A 6,000-nucleotide genomic window follows, 5' to 3' on the forward strand; every position below is an offset into this window, starting at 1 on the left:
GCCCTTCACTTTCTATTCTGGAAACATGCCTATTTGCAATATAGGTGCATTATTCTTGTCAACAAAATTGATAATTTCAACTAGTTCCACCCTTGGAAAGGTTCCTTTTTCTTGAAAGGAGAGGCTGAAAACACTTCACGTGTGACAGTTCACATAACAAGCAATTGACTGAAGAAGAATTGGGAGTCTCAGAGTTGTGTTTATGTTTGACAGACTCTTAGACTTCTGCTTCGAATCCTTCCCCCTTCTGTCCAAACAAGAAATAGAAAATTGCTACCTTGGCTCTCCTCTTGCAAAGTACCCACAGAAACTTTCAGCTGTGCAGTGGAGATCCCCCTGCCCCAGGCAGCGGCTGTGGCAGCACAAGCCCTGCTGGGGGGCTCCTTCCCCCCACACGTCTCCCCGCAGCGCCCTGGGCAGCTCCCCGGGCAGGCTGAGTGCTGAGCCTGGCAGGCGGCAGAGTCCCATACCCGGCACACAGCCCCTGGGGCACAGCAGGGACCCTGCTCTGCAGGACAGCCCTGGGCACACACCTGCAGCCCCAGCTGCACAGCCTGCAGCCGTGCTGGGACACGTAGCCCTCAGGGCTGTGCTTTCATACTGCAGTATGGAAGCCCTCAGGTAAGCAGAAGGCTTTTTCCACTGTAAAGAAACATTCATTGCCTGAAGCCAGATCTGCTTCGGGATGTTCCAGATTAAGTTAACCCTCTATGAATAGCAGCTGCATTACCTACTGCAAGGGACTTACTGTGTCATGGCCTGTGAGCAATGTTCCTGAAGTGAGCTCACAGCCCGCTCACACCGCACACATCCTGTAAGCTCTCTCCTATTTCTCTCGTCTCTGTCTTTCACCTGCCGGCTGTGTGTGCACAAGAGCTGCTCCTGGGCACAGCTGTCTCTCTACAGCTCTGCCCACTTTTATGAGCTCCCTGTGTCCCAGGAGCGCAGCCAAGCTCAGCAGCAGAGGACGTCAGTTTTATCCTTCCCGCTCATTTCCCCTGTGTTGTCCCTGGGTCCTCGTGGCCATCAGCTCCTGAAAGACAACAGTATCATAACGGTTCTTTGAAATCTGCTGAGTTATCCACCAGTCATTTCCTGACATCTGGTGAGTCCTGCTTGAGAATGTTTGATGAAACAAAAAGGGCAACCAGACAAGGACAAGGAGGGTTGAGACAGCTTCTCTGTGCAGGGCAGTGATCCAGCCGAGGCAGTGCAGGCGCCTCATCCCTAGATGGAAACCCTGGGGCAGAAATGGGATTCAGCTCCCCATAGACCCTTGGGAGCTGGGATTCCTCTATTTCAGCTCAGATGTGCACAAGGAGTTGCACAGTGCTGTTTTAATACCTTCTTTAAACAGAACTATAAACAAATAAACAGTAAATGTTTGCTGGATTCTTCCTATTTAAACTCTCTCCAGGTATCTCTCCATTTTGCTGAACAAGTTCTGATAACCTGAAATAGATAACAGGAAGGCACAAGGCACAAGATGCTCTTTAGGTTAGAATGGGTCCCAGGGCTCATTTGCTGCTGAGTCCATCAACCACCAGTGCAGAGAGAAGTTTGCACAAACTGCTCAAGAAGACAAAGTCAGAAGTAACAGTGAAGTTTCTTGGAGTATTAATGGGCCCACTGAGGGCCATTACCAAGTAAGCTTCCCAAGGCACTAGTTAGAGAAGATAATTGGAAGCCATGACAACAGGCTGGGAAAGGCACTCGCATGCTAAGAAACCTCTCCTTTGCCTTACGAAGCAGACAGGTCAAGCCCTGATTGCAAAACCAGAGGTAGGGAGATCCTGTCTCTCATGTTGGCTCAAGGCACTTCCTGGGGCAGTGAGTTGGAGGTCTATATGATGTTAAGTGAAAGACATGGGAATGGAAGATCCTAGGCTCTGCATGTGGTGCAAGGATGCTGTTAAGTTCATATCCCACATGTGCCCTGTGTCTCATCGCAGGATGTGGGGCTGTAGCAATGCAGAGCAAAGAGGGACAAACCTTTCTCTCACCCAGCTGGCAATAAATTGCTTTATGTGCTCCAGGGTACTGTTGGCCTTCCTGGCTGCCTGGGGACACTGCTGACTCACTTCCAATTTTATGTTCAGAAGGACCCCCAATGCTTTTCAGTCAGACCTCTCTTATGTGTCCCATATCCAGTCAGTGTGTATGTCCAGGGTTGCCCATACCCAGGTGCACAATCAGGCACTTGTTCTTGTTATGCGTTATGCACTTGGTGCTTAGTACCAACTGATACCCACTTCTCTGACTTGTCCACATCTTTCTGCAAGTCCTCTCCAACCTCAGTGGAGGCAACAGCACCTCCTCATCTGGTCTCATCAGCAAACTTGCTCAGAACATCTTCTAGTCCTGCATGCAAGTCATCTGCATAAACATGAAAGGAAACTGGCCCTAAAATGGAACCCTGGGGAACTCTGACAGTGACCATCTACCAGCCCAATGGAACCCACTGACTATAATTCTTTGGGACAGAACTGCTGGCCAACTGCTCACCCACCACTGCTAGTGAACCTGAAAGGCAAAATGTCAGCGTGCTGGGTCAAACAGACAAACACCTATATGGTTACATATAGCTGCGTCAATTTATTGCCCGAAAAGCCATGATTTTAAAGGAGACAGACAAGGGCGTCCAAAAATCACACACGCTAATTGGAGGAAAGCTACTGCAATAACAACCCTATAACCCCCCTTCAAAGCCACGAGCCATTCATTCTTTTCCTAGAGATGTCCTTGGTTCTCATGCTGTTTATCCTGCTCCGCAGCTGCTGCTCTGTGAACTCCTTATCTCAATCCATGGCTGCTGCTCTGTAAAATTCTTCTTGTATTACAACACACCACGTTCTGTTTCTGTCTAGCTGTATGCAGGAATTTCTGTCCAGAAGGGTGCTGGAGAAATAGTATCAAAAGCTCTACTGAAATCCTCAAGGATTGCATCAACTGCCTTCCCTTGTTCAGCTCAATGGATAAAGGTGTCATAAAAAGACTTGAAATTAAATAGGACCATCCCCTCGTGATACTGTGTTGTCTGTGACCAATCACAGAATTGTACTTCAGGTGTTTTTCCATAACTCCCACCATCATTTTCTCCGTAATTTTATCAAGCACTGGAGTGAGACTGAGAGGTCCATAGTTCCCCTTGTAATCTTTCTTGCTCTTCCTTACGATAAGACAACATTTGCCAGCTTCCTGTCAACTGGTATGACCCTAGATTTATTAGATGCCATTGAAATGCGAGCCCAGAGCATACTAAATTGTCATCAGTGCAAGAACATAGATGTGCCATATCTTTGCAATGCCTTGAAATCCAGACTATGCCACAGATGGAGCAGAGAGGAAGATCTGCCTCTTCTGTTCTGAGCTCATCCTTTCGGTAAGCTGAATATCACTATGTACTCCATGGGATCAGGTGCAAAAGACACAATGGGTGCCCTAAGCACGCGGCTGCAGTGGTATTTAGGATGGCCAAGAATACCTCCCTTCTGGCCCTCAGCTGATGCTCCAGAAGGAGCTGTCTATCTCATAGATTTTCCGTCACAGTTTACAAGCACTAGCACAAAACTAGGATCACCCAAGGCACCTTGGGCATCACTGAGAGACTGTGTACGAGCAGTGCAGTCTCTGTGGAATAAAAACCAAGGATTCAGATGAGGGACTCACACACAGACACCTCACTGTGCACATCTGAACTCAGCTAGGTGAACTTGCAGCTCCCGTGGTTCTTTGAAAAACTGATCCCAATTCAGCCCCAGGGTTTCCATCTGAGGATGAGATGCCTAACGCTAGAATAAGGATGGGATGGTCTGATGATAACAGGACAAATAGAAACGGATTTAAATTAAAAAGGGGAGACATAGGTTAGATGTGAGGAACCTATTTTTTTACACAGCAACACTGGAAAAAGTTGCCCTTAGGGGCTGTGCATGCCCGATGGATGGGATCCTGGGTTTACTCTGGGTTTACCCTCACGTCAGTCCATGTTTTTACTCATACTTTTGTCTAGGTGAACTCTCACTTTACTCAAGGTTTTACTCACAGTTTACCATCAGGGAGTGTGATCCGGAGATGGGCTGGTGGAGTGACTTGCTGACATCCCCGAGGGAAGGCTGCCAGGCAGATACCCCCAGATAAGTGGTTGACTCCCTGCCCTGTCACAGTCAGACAGACCTGACTGATGAGGAGGGTTGGAAGAGAGTCCCAACTCAACGTCACAGGAGCCCCCCCCATGCCTGCCTAGCCCTCTACCCCTGCTCCGAATAAGCAACAGGTTTGACACTCTGAAATCTGAAGGAGATAAGAATAGGGAGGCAATGGAGGATCTGCCTAGGAGGGAACCTAATGCAAGGCAGTCACTACCAAGCCTTGTGACTTCCTCTGCCATGAAAGAAAGAAGGGTGGTCGTGGTGGGTGACTCCCTTCTCAGAGGAATAGAGGGCCCCATTTGCAGACTGGACCCGAGCCGTCAGTAAGTCTGCTGCCTTCTTGGTTTCAGGTCAGGGACATAACGAGGAAACTCCCCATGCTGGTTAGGTCCACTGATTATTTTCCACTACTCATAGTTTAGGTGGGCAGTGGTGAAATTTCTTAGATAAGACTACAAACTATGAATAGAGATTTCAGGAATTTAGGCCATTTAGTTCACAGAGTGGGAGATCAAGTGATTTTTTGTTCTATACCTTCAGTGGCAGTGAGGGACACGGAGCAGGCTTGGAAAGCAAAGCAATGAACAGTTGTCTCAGAGACTGGTATTGAGCCAGAAACTTTGGTTTCTTTGATCACAGGGCAGTTTACTTGGCCCATGGTCTGTTATCCATGAATGGAACCCAACTGTCTCAAAGGGGGAAATGAATCCTAGCACAGAAGGTAGCGGGGCTTATTGAAAGAGCTTTAAACTAGCTATGATGGGGGAGGGGACAAAACAAGGCTCACCAGAGATGAGCCTAGGGGAACGCTTCTTGAGCTGGGAGAGAGGCAGATGCCTCAGCTGAAGTGCGTCTACACCAACGCACGCAGCTTGGTCAACAAGCAGGAGGAGCTGGAAGCAACTGTGCATCTGACAAACCATGACCTAGTTGCTATTACTGACCCATGGTGGTACCACTGCCATGACTGGAGTGCTGCGATGGATGGTTACAAGCTCTTCAGAAGGGATAGATGAGGAAGGAAGGGTGGAGGTGTGGCCCTTTATATTGAAGAGAGTTTTGATGTTGAAAAGCTTAGGCTTCAGAACCATCAAGACGAGTGCATGTTTGTAAGGATCAGGGGAAAGGCCTGTAGGTGTGACATCTTGTTAATGGTCTCTTATAGACCACCTAATCAAGATGAATTGATGGGTGAGGCATTCTATGAGCAGCTTACTGAAGTCGCACGATCGCCATCACTCATTCTCTTGGGAGACTTCAACCTCCCTGATATATGCTGGGAATATAATAAAGAGCAGAGGAATCAGTCCAAGAGGTTTATAGATTGCATGCAAGACAGCTTCCTTACACAGCTGGTATGAAGTCCTACCAGGGGTGGTTCCTTGCTAGACCTGCTCTTCACTAACAGTGAAGGACTGGTAGGAGTTGAGAAGGTTGGGGACTGTCTTGGGCAGAGCAACCATGAAATGGTAGAATTCTCTATTCTTGGAGATGTCAGAAGGGTGACTAGCAAAACTACTATCCTGAACTTCTAGAGGGCGGACTTTGACCTGTTCAGGACACTTATAGGATGGGTCCCTTGGGAGTCGCTCCTTATGGGTAAAGCGGTCCAGGAAGCCTGGACACTCCTCAAGATGGAAATCTTAAAGGCACGAGATCAGGCTGTCTCTGAATTCCATAAGGTGAGCCATAGGTGAAGAAGACCAGTGCAGATGAACTGGGAACAATTGTTGAGACTCAGGAAGAAAAAGAGAATCTCCATCCTCCAGAAGAAGGGACAGGATACTTGGGGAGATTACAAAGAAGTTTCTAAGGCATGCAGGGAGGAAGTTAGGAAGGTACCTTACTT

This window comes from Coturnix japonica, unplaced genomic scaffold (genome assembly GCF_054131305.1).
Source record: "Coturnix japonica strain WE unplaced genomic scaffold, WE-NBRP24 Scf039, whole genome shotgun sequence".
In the NCBI taxonomy this organism is placed as follows: Eukaryota; Metazoa; Chordata; class Aves; order Galliformes; family Phasianidae; genus Coturnix; species Coturnix japonica.